Genomic DNA, 14,160 nt, shown 5'->3' on the forward strand with positions numbered 1-14,160 from the left:
AGAGAGAGAGAGAGAGAGAAGCAGGCTCTGCACTGAGCAGAGAGCCTGATGCAGGGCTTGACCCCAGGACCCTGGGATCATGACCTGGGCCGAAGGCAGAGGCTTTAACCCGCTGAGCCACCCAGGCACCCCCCCCCTTTTTTTTAAAGTAGGCTCTACCTCCAGTGTGGGGCTTGAACTCATGACTCCAATATCAAGAGTCATGTGTTCTCTGGGCTGAGGCAAACAGGTGCCCTGCATCTGCTTCCTCTTAATGATATTTAGAAACCAACCACTGAACACCAGGGGTGTTCATAGCTACTGGAGTTTCAGTGCTTTTAAGGCCTTTGGGATGACAGTAGTAGTATTGTATACCTATTTATATTCACATGATGCTTTAAATTAGAATAGAACATTATAAAGTTTCTATTTCTTAGGCATTATATTTGTATCTTTTTGCATTTACATACAATGAAAATCTTAGTTCCTAATTAATTTACTTATTTAGTTATCCTAAAGTATACCTAAAATAGTTTAAATACTGCGTACCAATTTAAGTTTTCTTTGCAGTTTTAAAATTTTGTTTTGTTTTGGCTTTAAACTGTATCCCACTAAGGAGTACAATATTCAAAAGTCACTTGAAATAATTCTTTCCTCTATGTATAGTACCAACTTCACATAAAATTAAGTTCATTTGTTTCATGATTCCAAATTTTACATTTGCTTTTCCTTCTGTTTTATATATTTTTTGAATATATAAAAAGTATAAATGGTTTAAAAGTCAAAACTATATAAAAAGGTACTCGAAAGGCCTAGCTTTCTTTTCTTACCTTCTCACCCAAGGTAATCATTTTTATTAGTTTGCTTTACCCTAATTCTTTCTGCAAAGTAAATAAACGTATTAAATAAAATATTTCTAATTTCTTCCTTTATATACCTATTCCACACTTTGTTTTTCTCACCACACCTTAGACATTACTGCACATTAGTACATAGAGACAATCACTGTTTTAAAGCACTGCACAGTACTCCATTGTGTGGGTGTTCCGGTTATATAATCAGGCCTCTATTGATAGACATTTGGGTCATCTCCAATCTCTACTGCTATAAACAATGTGGCAATGAATAACCTTATACATGTGTTGTTTATTTGTGGAAGTTTATTCTCAGTGTAGATTCCTAATGTGAAATTACTGGACCAAAAGTTAATTTGCCTGGTTTTCCCAAATCCCTGTTATAGAAGTTGTACCATTTTATACTCCTACAGCAATGCATCAGACTGCCTGTTTCTCCATCGTCTATCCAATAAAGTGCTTCCAAACATTTTGTTTGGAATGTAATTCCAAATTTGGGGTAATTTTACTTTGCATGTTCTACAGGAGAGTAAGCATCTTTCATGTGTTTTATGAGATATTCTTACTTGTTGTTTTTGTAAATTGTTTATGTCACTTTTCCATTTTTTCTGTTGGGCTTTCCTCACTCCCTGGTTATAAAATCATCCACACATGTTTCTTTGTAGTATTTGAATGATTTTGTTTTTTACATGCATATGTGGTCCATTGTGAAATTGCAGATTGCAGCGTGGGAAAAGTATCAGATAAGCCTGAAAAATCTGGTGGTACCAGAAAGTAAGGAAGGAATAAATGATAGGAACATGTCAAAAGGATACAGAAACCAAACTGAAGGGGCTCCTACTGGCCAAATCTGGGACAATTTGAGCAATAAATGATAGATCATAATCCATAAAAAATAGAATCCACAACAGCATGCAGATGTAAATGAATGACTGAAGAGGGAAAGCTCTTCCTTACAGTGGAATTCTAACTATAAAATGTAGACAAAATCATAGAATTAGAAAAATTACTATTTGACAACCCAAACAATAATAACTGTTTCAAGCAAGAATCCTTAATAGATGCTAAAAAGAGTAAGTTCAAGTAATCAGGAACAGATTTACGGAGTCTCAAAGTATTTCCCCACAAAGACACTTGTCTCAGGTTGGGTTCTCTGGAATCAGATGCTGAGAGAGTTTGGGGTATGAGCTATGTACTAAAGGGAAATCTAATTGCAGTGCAGGCTTATCAAAATCTTGGCCAACTTGCAGAGAGCTCTAAAGCAGCCAGGCCCCTTCTCACTCAGGCACTGAATGCGGGCTGGCACAGGAAGGGTGTGACCTTGGGGGAAAGTTAGTCATGTTGATAGAGCTAACAGCTAAAAGCTGTCCACTGACTGTACTTGCCACAATTGAGCAGCAAGTCCTTCCATGAAGGATCTGTGTGGTACATCTGAGTCTATCACAATACCTAATAATTACAAAGAAAAAATCATACCTTTGCAGAATGGAGAAACTTGGTGGATACCACCTGAAATGGTGACTGAAGTTAACAGTCCTAGAAATGGTACATTCAATGATGGAGCATTACTTTTGTGGTATTTTTGCTAAAAATGTATACTTTGAATCTAATCACGAGGAAACATCAGACAAACCTAATGTGAGAGACATTTTACATAAGAAGCCTGTACTCTTCAAAATTGTTACGGTCACAAGAGAGAAGGCAACAATGAGGAACTCTTTCGGATTAAAGGACACTAAAGAGGCATGATAACTAAGTGCAGTGTGTGATCACAGGCTGGACTGTGGAGCAGAAGGGATTAGTGGGGCAACTGGTAAAGTCTGAATATGGCTTACAGATTAGAGTAGTATTTTACCAATGCTAATTTCTTGATTGTGATAATTGTACTTTGATCATATAAGAAAATGTTCTTTGTTATAGACTGAATGTTTGTGTCCCCTTCCAAAATTCTTATGTTAAATCCTAATGCCCAATGTGATGGTATTGAAGATGGGGCCTTTGGGAGCTGATGAGATCATGAAGGTGAAGCCTTCATAAATTGGATTAGTACCCTTTTATGAGACCTCAGAGAGATCCCCAGTCCCTTCTGCCACCCGTGATGTTACAGTGAAAAGATGGCCATCTAAGAACCAGGAAGTGGGCCCTCACCAGACAACAAATCTGCTGGTGCCCTAATGTGGGACTTCCCAGATTCCAGGACTGTGAGAAATAAGTATCTGTTGTTTATAAGCTACCTGCTCTGTGGTATTCTTTTACAGAAGCTTAAACTGACAGACATTCTTGTTCTTGGGAAATACCACGGAGGTATTTACTGGTAAAGGGACATTATATCTGCAATTTATTCTCAAACTGTTTCAGAGAGAGAATGAACGACAAAGAATGTATACAAATAATATTAGGGAATCAGGGTGAAGGATATATGAAAAGTCTACATATTATTTTTCAAAAGTCTGAAATTATTTAATTTCATTTTTTAAAGATTTTATTTATTTATCTGACAGAGAGGTCACAAGTAGGCAGAAAAGCAGGCAGAATGAGAGGGAGAAGCAGGCTCCCTGCAGAGAGCACAAGCAGGCAGAGCAGCAGAGGGAGAGGGAGAAGCAGGCTCCCTGCTGAGCAGAGAGCCTGATGCGGGCTCCATTCCAGGACTCTGAGATCGTGACCTGAACCAAAGGTGGAGGCTTAACCCACTGAGTCACCCAGTTGCCCCTGAAATTATTTTAAAAGTTTAAAAAAAAAAAAGAAAAGAAGAAAAAATAAGATTTTATCAATTTGTAGTTTATTTTTAGAATATCATATGAGGTATGGACCTGATTTTATCTCTCACCAAATATCTATTCAGTTTTTCCATCTGTTCCTCTTATGATTTGAGATGCTACTTTTACTAAGTTTTAAATTTCTAAAATTACTAATTCTGGACATTCTGTTCTGTTCCGTTGGCCATATGTCTGTCCACACACCATAACATACTATTGTTTTTGTAACAGACTTTATTTTTCAGAGAAGTTTTAGGTTTGGGGCAAAACTAAACAGAAAGTAGACAGTTCTCATAAGCCCCCAACAGTTTTAATTACACAGGTTTTGTGGTTTAAAATGTGGTAGGATAACGTTTGCCTCCTTTCTGACTCTTCTTTTTCAGAGGTTTCCTGATTCTTTCCTGTTTATTTTTCCCTATGACTTTTAGCATCAAATTCTAGTGCCAGAAAAAAGAAAACTTACTGGGAATAGAACTCATTTATACTTTATACTTGGGGAGAAGAGAAATCTTTGTAATGTTGAGTTATTCTATCCATGAACATGAAATGTGCAAGGTCTTTCTACTTGTTCAAGTCTACATTTGCGTTTTTCAAGAATGTTTTCCTCTTACAGATCTAGCATATTTCTTAAGTTTATTTTTAAGTATTTTTATCTTTTTGATGTTACTGGAAACAGAGACTTTTCTTCCACCATGTTTTCAAACATTTTATTATGTATATATAGAAAGTACTGGTTTTTGTTTGCTAATTTTGTATCCTGGTTTTTGTCTGTTAATTTTACTCAATCCTTTTTGTTTAGGTATTCTGTTTATTATTGATCCTCTTGGCTTTCAAGATATACTATCACATAATTTATACAAAGAAATGGCTTTCCTCCTCCCCTTTCCTTCCTAGGCTTCTAATTATTTTCTCTTGATTGAATATCATAATTGATTTTGTTAATACAGTACAAATGTTACACAGCAATGGCATGGTAATAAGCATCTTTTGTTTCTGGTTTTAGTGAAAACTGATCAGGAATTTTGTGTGTGTGCAATTTTGTTCAAAAATCACTTATTCCTATTTTATTAAGACTTTTAAAATTAGGAATAGATGTTGGGATTTTTCAAGTACCTTTTTGTCATCTATAGAAATAATGATTTTTCTTCCATTTATAGAAATAATGATGAATTAATTAACAAAAGGTTAGTAGACGAAATCAGCTATTACCCCTCATATCTACTGGTAACATCACTTTTTTCAGAGGCACAGTCCCTTCAGAACTGATCTGCTCCCCATTCCTCCCCAACACCACTACTGGGAGCTTTGTTCCCAAAGATCAACAACTGTCTAAATCTAAAAGGATTTAAATAGGTATTTCATGAAAAATAGAATATCATGGCAAAAAAAATGTTTAGAAAAGTACTAGGTTAAGCAGATTTAGATACTTAGTTACAGTAGGGCTTCTTAAAACTTGTAATATGCGTTAAATATTTAGGAATACACTTAACTAAAGACTTGTACTCTGAAAACTATTAAACACTGAAGAAAGAAATGGAAGATGACACAAAGAGAAATGGAAAGACATTCCATATTCATGGGTCAAAAGAACAAATATTGTTAAGATGTCTATATCAGGGACTCCTGGGTGGCTCAGTCATTAAGTGTCTGCTTTCAGCTCAGGTCATGATCCCAGGTCCCGGGATAGAGCCCCACATCGGACTCCCTGCTCCCTGTCGGGCTTCCTGCTCATCAGGAAGCCTGCTTCTCCCTCTCCCACTCCCTCTGTTTGTGTTCCCTCTCTCAAAAAATAAATAAAAAATCTTTTTAAAAAAGTCTATATTACCCAAAGCAATCTACGCATTTAATGCAACCCCTATCAAAATATCAAGGGCATTTTTCACAGAGCTAGAACAAACAATCCTAAAATTTGTATGGAAGGAACTACAAAAGATCCCAAATAGCCAAAATAATCTTGAAAAAGAAAAACAAAACTGGAGATATCACAATTCCAGACTTCAAGTTACATTACAAAGCTGTAGTGATCAAAACAGTATAGTACTGGCCTAAAAATAGACAAATTGATCAATGGGAAAAAAAATACAGGGTCCAGAAATAAACTCATTATTATATGGCCAATTAATCTTTAACAAAGCAGAGAAGAATATCCAATGGGAAATAATCCATCCAGCAAATGATATTGGAAAAACTAGACAGCCACATGCAAAAGAATGAAACTGGACCACTTTATTTCATCATAAACAGAAATAAATTCGAACTGAATTAAATACATAAATGCTGAGACCTGAAACCATAAAAATCCTAGAAGAGAGCACAGGCAGTAAACCTCTTTGACATTGGCCATAGCAACTTCTTACTAGATAGGTCTCCTGAAACAAGGGAAACAAAAGCAAAAATAAACTATTAACTAATAGGACTTCATCAAAATAAAAAGCTTCTGCACAGCAAGGAAACAACCAATAAAACTAAAAGACAATCTACTGAATGGGAGATGTTCACGCATGATATATCCAATAACAAGTTAGTATCCAAAATATATAAAGAACTTCTATAACTCGACACCAAAAAGACACATAGTGCAGTTAAAAATGGGAAGAAGACATGAACAGACCAACAGACACACAAAAATATGCTTAACATCATTCATCATCAGGGAAATGCAAATCAAAACCACAATGGATATCACCTTGCACCTTCAGAGTGGCTAAAACAAACAACTCAAGAAACAACAAGTGTTGGTGAGGATGCAAACTGGTACAGCCCTCAGGGAAGACAGTATGGAGATTCCTCAAAAAATTAAAAATAGAACTCTATGATCCAGGAATCACACTGCTGGGTATTCACTCAAAAAACATGAGAACACTAATTTGAAGGGATATATGCACTCTTGTTTATTGCAGCATTATTTACAATAGCCAAAGTATAGAAGTAGCTCAAGTGTAAACAGATGAACAGATAAAGAAGATGTGATATACATTTACAACAGAATATTATTCAGGCATAAAGAAGAATGAAATCTCGCCATTTGCAACAACAAGAATGGATCTACAAATTATAGTGCTAAGTGAAATATGCCAGCCAGAGAAAGACAAATACCATATGGTTTTACTCATATGTGGAATTTAAGAAACAAAACAAATGAACAAAGCGGGGCAGGGAGACAAACTGAAAAACTGGCTCTTAACTACAGAGAACAAACTGACAAGTTACCAGAGGTGAGGTGGGTGGGGTGGATGGGTGAAATCAGCAAAGGGGATTAAGAGTACACTTATCTTGATGATGTAATACATGGAACTGTTGAATCACTATACTGTACACCTGAAACTAATAAAACACTATATGTTGATTACACTAGAATTTAAAAATAAAAGGTACTATACAAATGAACACTATAATACTAAAAATAGGGACTGTTATATGAAGTCTAAATGCATTTGACCATGCACATTTATACATCTTTGTATTCCTAGTGTCAAATACAGCACCCAGAACATTGTAAGCACAAAGCAGGGTAGGGAGAAAAGTGAAAGAGGAAGTACTTATTTTATTTACATGGCATAGCTGGAAAAGCCTCTCTGACAGTGAGTATTTTAAAAGAAATCTAGGTGGAGAGAACTAGCCATGTGGAATCTGAGAGGTAACCAGGTCCTTGAGTGGGACCATGCATGGCCTGATAGAGGAAAAGCAAGGTGGCCTGTTGGGCTGTAGCACAGTTGGCAAAGGAAGAGATGAATCAAAATTAGTGGCAGATCAGAGTATATTTAGGGCCTTAGAGATTGCAGAAAGAACTATGGATTTCATTATGAGCAAAGAGGAAAGCCACTGGAGGGTGCTGTAGAGAGGAGTAATAATCTTGTCTTGGATTTTAAAAGATTCTTGCTGCATTTTCGAGACACAATATATTGTTAGGAAGCTACCGCTTTTATGCACATGGTATTTGTCATAGCCATGACCCCCACTTCTCCTTTTTAAATACTTGCAAAAAGTATATGAGTTATCCACAGAAAAATAAGAACCACACAGGAAGAAGAAAAAAACAGTATAAATTCACACTAGTGATGTATCCAATCAACACATGCAATAACATTTTGGTGTTATTACTTCCATCAGGTGCTGATGATATCCTTTTCATGTAATTTAAACAATAATGTTTCAAAAGCTTCCCTGAAGACTTCACAGTTAATAAGCTCATATGTATTTTTACATGTTGTTCAATTAGTAGGTTAATAAAAAATTACTCCTCCTATGATTTTAATTGGGTGGGCCTAAGTCCACATTAATAAGTATAATGAAGCATGGGAAAGAGTGAGAAAACGCAGAAAACAGAAATGTTTTAAAAACAATTTTAGGGCTGCTTGGGTGGCTCAGTTGGTTAGGCATCTGCCTTTAGTCGGGTCATAGTCTCAGGGTCCTGGGCTCAAGCCCCATATGGGGCTCCCTGCACAGCGGGGAGTCTGCTTCTCCCTCTCCTCTGCCCAACCCAGCTTCCCCACACTCCTACTCACACTCTCTCTCTCAAACAAATAAAATCTTTTAAAAAATAAAAACAATTTTAAACCTTTAGCATCAAGGAATATGAACCTCTATTTTAGAGAAATCTATTCTCCATAAAACTATAATCACCATTATTTGTGACCTACTATTTCAGTTAAGTGTAGGTGCCATCTGCTTAAGATGATGTGCTGCATATTTCAGCAATACCTAAATCTGTGTAGCTTATATGCTTATAAGAATAGTGTCAGGTGTTAATCTTCTTAAAATCCCACATCATGTGAAGCCCTCCCTCCCTCAAACAACATACTCTCCCACACATATAATCTGAGCACAACCAGCAGCTCATGCAAAATAGGCACATGCTTTTGCAATATGATCTCCAAATACAGCCAATTAAGAATATACTTAAAAAAAAAAAAAAAAGACTGCATGAGAATATGCTTTCATTCACTAAAGACAGGAAGGGAAGGTTTAAAAACAAACTAGGAATTAAAAATAAAGAAACAAACAAAGAAAACTCCTACCAAAAAAAGAAGACAAGAAAAAATATGCTAGTGGCCATTTATATCTTCTTCCCATCTCCAGTAATATTTGAAAGCCTACTCTGCTAAAAACTTTATTTTGTAAGACAGGTATTATTTCATTTTATAGCATGGGAACAAGTTAAGAGAGATTAAATAATTTATGAAGATCAATCAACAAGTATTAAAATCTAGCCAAGAGGCTATTGTGACAACTGTAGAAACAAAGGAAGATTGGAGAGGAAATCATGTCGGAGAAGTAATGAGGGGAGGAGGCCATGGTAAGCACTGTAGGTGTTCCACTGAAGAAGACAGGAAGCCAGCCAAGGTTTTCAGAAGAGGAATGACCAATCTGGTACTGATTTTAAAGGGAACTATTCTGGCTGCTCTAGGGAAAGGGTACAGGGTGAGGATGGGGGTGGAGTGGGGAAGGAGAAACAAAATATAAGACTATAGTACTACAATGATATAATGTGATAACCACCCAGAACTCAATGACTTTAAACAACCACCAAGTATTATTTCCTGTAATTGTCTGGGTCAGCAGTTCAGACTACGATAAGCCGGACTGTTTTTCTACTAACTATAGTCAAATGGCAGCACAACTGGGGCAGGAGACTCTAAGATGGCCTCATTCACATATAAGGGGCTTTGGCACTTAGCTTGTCTTACTGGGTGTCTCTCCCCGTATGTCTATCTGGACTCCCTTACATAGCAACTGGTTTCAAGAGTTAAGGCCAAAGCTCCATGCTATATCTTAAGGCCTAGGCTCCAGATCTCACCCATCTATTCTATTGATCAAAGCAATTCTATTCTGTTGATCAAAGGAAGTACAAGGCCAACTCAGATTCACTGGGAGGGCAAAAAGACTTCCTGTCTTGATGGGAGGAAGTACAAACTATTGTGGTTACGTTTCTCAGTCTGCGCCACAAGACAGAGATTATAGTGGCTTGAGTGAATATAGTTACCGTGGTGGTGGTGAGCAGCTGGATTTAATGCCAGGATTTCTTGATTAATTGGTAATGGGAAGATTTTTCAACCAAGAAACTAGGAGGATGAAACTCATTTACTGAGCTGGAGTAGGAGGTAGTGGGGGTGGGGGGGTGAGCAAAGAGAAAAATAATTCAGGAGTTTTTGTTTTGGACATGGTAAGTCTGAGATGCCTATTAAATCCAAGTAGAGATATCAAATAGAGGCTTAATCTGGAGTTTAGCTTGCTATATCTTCACCACAAAATAGAAGAGGCCAGGGGAAAAGGAAACCTTTATTTGTATCACTAGGACAAAATGATCTTCTTCCAAATAGTCTGCCATGGTTTCTAACTTGTCCAGCCCCTTTTCCTTCATATATTTTGACCCAAAGAGGGTTCAGTTTATATGGAAGAAAATATAAAAGCTCTTTTTGTTCACTTGGGTTGGATTTTTGGGTATTTATTTATAGAGCTCTCTCAGATCAGTTTGCTTTCTGGTATCAAAAGAAAATAATATAAGAACAGGTTAATTCACCAGCAGTCAAAAGAAAAAATATCTGTCCTTTAGGGAAAAAAAAAAGGAAAGAAGGCTGGGATAATTATAGAATGCCATTAAAGGGTTTATAGGGCACTATAGCTTTCAAAGGCAAGTTATATAGAAAATTACTATACTCCAGCATCTGAAAACAGATAGGAAATAACAAAATAAGAAGGTTTTTTTTTTTTTAAAGATTTTATTTATTTATTTGACAGAGAGAAATCACAAGTAGATGGAGAGGCAGGCAGAGAGAGAGAGAGAGGGAAGCAGGCTCCCTGCTGAGCAGAGAGCCCGATGCGGGACTCTATCCCAGGACCCTGAGATCATGACCTGAGCCGAAGGCAGCGGCTTAACCCACTGAGCCACCCAGGCGCCCCGAAAATAAGGTTTTTAAACAATATCCTAACTCACATCTTAATTTTTCCTATAATTATGTCAACCACTGGGGATGAGATATAGGGAACCAGAATTTTTTTTTTTCTAAATAGTTTCAGTACAATTTCAAAGAATCATTGTTTCATCATCCAAAACAAAGACTCCATAACCAATAAGCAATATCATCTAGTCTTTAACCCTGAATACTATTGAAATATATGTCTGGTAATCATAATTCAATACTGTTATTGTGGATGTTTGTTCTAACATATTCAAACTCACAAGTGAGTTTATGACTGTATGATTCTATTCAATTCAACACCTATTAATTGAATGCTTTTAGGAATTAGACTCTCTAGTAGATGCAAAGATGAGCAAGACCCAAAGATACTGAAATCTTAGAAGCAGGATTTTTCAAACACTTAAATGTGTAATAGTACCTAATTATTATTTACATTCTAATTCAGTGCACAAATGGTTTGTGAAGGCTTACTAAAAATAATAGATTTTTAAAAAAGATTTTATTTATTTATTTGACAGAGAGAGACAGCGAGAGAGGGAATACAAGTGGGAGAGGGAGAGGCAACCTTCCTGCTGAGCAGGGAGCCCAATGCGGGGCTGGATCCCAGGACCCTGGGATCATGAACTGAGCTGAAGGCAGAAGCCTAATAACTAGCCACCCAAGAGCCCCTAGAAATAAGATTCTTAAGTAAAGCTATAAATATATTTTATAAACATAAAAATACAAAATAGATGTGAAGTAGAGAATAAGGGGAGAAATACCAATGCATGCTACAAAACAGAGAAACCTCAAAAACATGTAAAAGACACCAAACACGAAAGACCATTTACTGTATGACTCCATGTACATGAGATGTCCAAGAAAGGCATACAGATACAGAACACAGATTAGATGTGGCCTGGGGCTGGGAATACGAATTAATCATTATTAGGCATGAGGGATCTGATAAAGGTGACTGAAATGTTCTAAAAATGAATAGTATTGTAACAGCACAACTTTCTAAGTTCACTGGAAACTACTGCACTGTGTATCTCAAATGGGTGAATTTTATGATATGTGAATTATACATTATAAAGTTTTTTTAAAAGATAATATAAAAATGCTTATAAACATACAAAAGCTGAAATAATTTATCACCAACTGACATGCCTTATAATAAATGTTAAAGAAAGCCCTCAGGCAGAGGGAAATGACATGAGAAGGAAATCTGGATCTATAAAATAAGAAAAGTACCAGAAATGGTAACAACATAAGTAAATATATAAGATTTGTCTTCATATTATTTAAATCTTTTAAAAAGATAACACACGGTTTAAACAAATAGCAATACAGTGAGCTTTATAATATAAAAATTGTATAATAATCAGCATATATGACTTGGAGGGAAGAATTGGAAAAGTGCTTTTATAAGGTACTATATGCGAAGTAGTGTATCACTTGAAGATAGATTATGATAGATTAAAGATGTAATCTATAAACTCTAAAGTAAATCACTAAAATAACAGAGTTACAACTAATAAGCCAATAAAGGTGAGAAAACAGAATCATAAAACCTAACTTTATCAATTATTACATTAAATATAAATGGTCGAACACTTCAATTAAAAGAGATTATGCTATAATTGATAATACAGTTGTATATTTGAAAGTTGCTGAGAGTAAATCTTCAAAGTTTTCAACACAAGGAAAAAAATCATGAAACTATGTGTGGTTAATGGCTGTTAACCAGACTTATGTGGTGATTATTTTATTTAATTATGCCAAGTATATTTATGAATTAAATTACTGTGTTGTACACTTGAAACTAATATGTTATATGTCAATTATAATTCTATAAACAAAAGAAAAAAAGGAAAAAAAAAGCCACAGATTTTTCAGATTGAATTTAAAAAGCAAGACCTAACTATAGTCTGCTTATGAGTTTTTTCTATTAAATGTTGAAAAATCTGTCTGTGAAGCTACCAGGGCCTGCTGTTGTCCTCAACAACAACAACAACAACAAAAAAAAGTTTTTTTAATTACCAACTGAATTTCTTTATTAAGTATAGAGTTATTAATATTTTATAATTTTTATGCTGTTTTTTTTGCTTTTGTTTTTAAAGTAGGCTCCATGCTCAGCTTGAGCTTAATATAGGGCTGAACTCACAACCCTGAGATCAAGACCTGAGCTGAGATGAACATTTGGATGCTTAATTGATTGAGCCACCCAGGTGCCCCAAGAAATGCATTTTAAATATAAAGATATAAACAAGTTAAAATAAAAGGACAGAGAAAGACCTTCCATGCTAACAGTAATCAAAAGGAAGATTAGTGGACATGTTAATATCTGCCAAACTAGATTTCAAAGCAAATAATATCACCAGGGATAAGAAAGTCATTTCATAATAACAAAGGGTCAATTCACCAAGAGAACACTATAATCCTAAACACTGTAAGTACTTAATTGCAGAGCTACAAAATGCATGAAGCAAAACTGACAGAACTACAAAAAGAAAGACACAACTCCATAATTATAATCATACCTCTCCCAAAAACTGATCGATAGAACAAACAGAAAATCAGCAAGGTGCCTGGGTGGCTCAAGTTAGTTAAGAATCTGCCTTTGGCTCAGGTCATGATCCCGGGGTCCTGGGACTGAGCCCAGCGTCAGGCTCCCTGCTCTGGGGGAAACTGCTTCTCCCTCTCTCTCTGCCCTTCCCCCCTGCCACTCCACCCTCTGCTCATGCTCTCCCAAATAAGTAAGTAAATAAATAAAATCCTAAAAAAGAAAAGAAAATCATCAAGAACATAGGAATCTTGAACAACACTGTCATCCAACTTGCCTTGACATCTATGGCACATTATGACATAACAGAAACTCTACCCAACAACAAATAGCAAAATACATCGCTGTGAAATATATTCACAACAGAATACATTTTTCTCAAATACACATGAAATGTTTCTACTACAGACCACATTTCAGGCCATCAAACAAGTCCTTTCAAATGTACTCACTTAAAATTTAGGGGTGCCTGGGTGGCTCAGTTGTTAAGTGTCTGCCTTTGGCTCAGGTCATGATTGGGCTCCATGTTTGGCAGGTCTGCTTCTCCCTCTCCTCCTCTCCCTACTTGTGTTCCCTCCCTTGCCGTGTCTCTGTCAAATAAAATCTTTAACAAAAAATTTACTCATTTAAAGGACTCAAGTCATGCAACATTATCTGACCACATAGAATTAAATTCAAAATCAGTACCAAAATGGTATCTGGAAAATCCTCTGATAACTGCAAATTAGCATACTACTAAAATAACCCACGGGTCAAAGACAAAATCCAAAATGAATTTAGAAAATAATTTTAATTGAATGAAACTAAAAAACATGTAAACACTGATGGGATGTGAATAAAGCTGTATTTACGAGTAAATTTGTAGAACTAAACACAAGAAAGGACTCAAATCTGTGACTTTAGTTTCCACATTAAGAAACTAGAAAAAGGGGCGCCTGGGTGGCTCAGTGGGTTGGGCCGCTGCTTTCGGCTCAGGTCATGATCTCAGAGTCCTGGGATCGAGTCCCGCATCGGGCTCTCAGCAGGGAGCCTGCTTCCCTCTCTCTCTCTCTCTGCCTGCCTCTCTATCTACTTGTGATTTCTCTCTGTCAAATAAATAAATAAAA

The 14,160-nt window shown here is 36.2% G+C and overlaps 1 protein-coding gene across 4 annotated transcripts in view; it reads right to left on the minus strand.

The window, feature by feature from the left end:
* ZDHHC20 (zinc finger DHHC-type palmitoyltransferase 20) overlaps positions 1-14,160 on the minus strand; it is a 70,860-nt gene that overhangs the window by 52,366 nt on the left and 4,334 nt on the right. Inside the window, exon 1 of one of the 4 annotated variants that reach the window (XM_059378269.1) lies at positions 13,507-13,637. The exons of the other annotated variants lie outside the window; for them this stretch is intronic. The gene's annotated coding sequence lies outside the window, so the exon portion shown is untranslated. Of the gene's footprint in view, positions 1-13,506; positions 13,638-14,160 lie in introns of those variants that run through there. 4 annotated transcript variants of the gene reach the window in all.

The sequence above is a fragment of the Mustela nigripes genome, chromosome 15 (assembly GCF_022355385.1).
Source record: "Mustela nigripes isolate SB6536 chromosome 15, MUSNIG.SB6536, whole genome shotgun sequence".
NCBI classification, from domain to species: Eukaryota; Metazoa; Chordata; class Mammalia; order Carnivora; family Mustelidae; genus Mustela; species Mustela nigripes.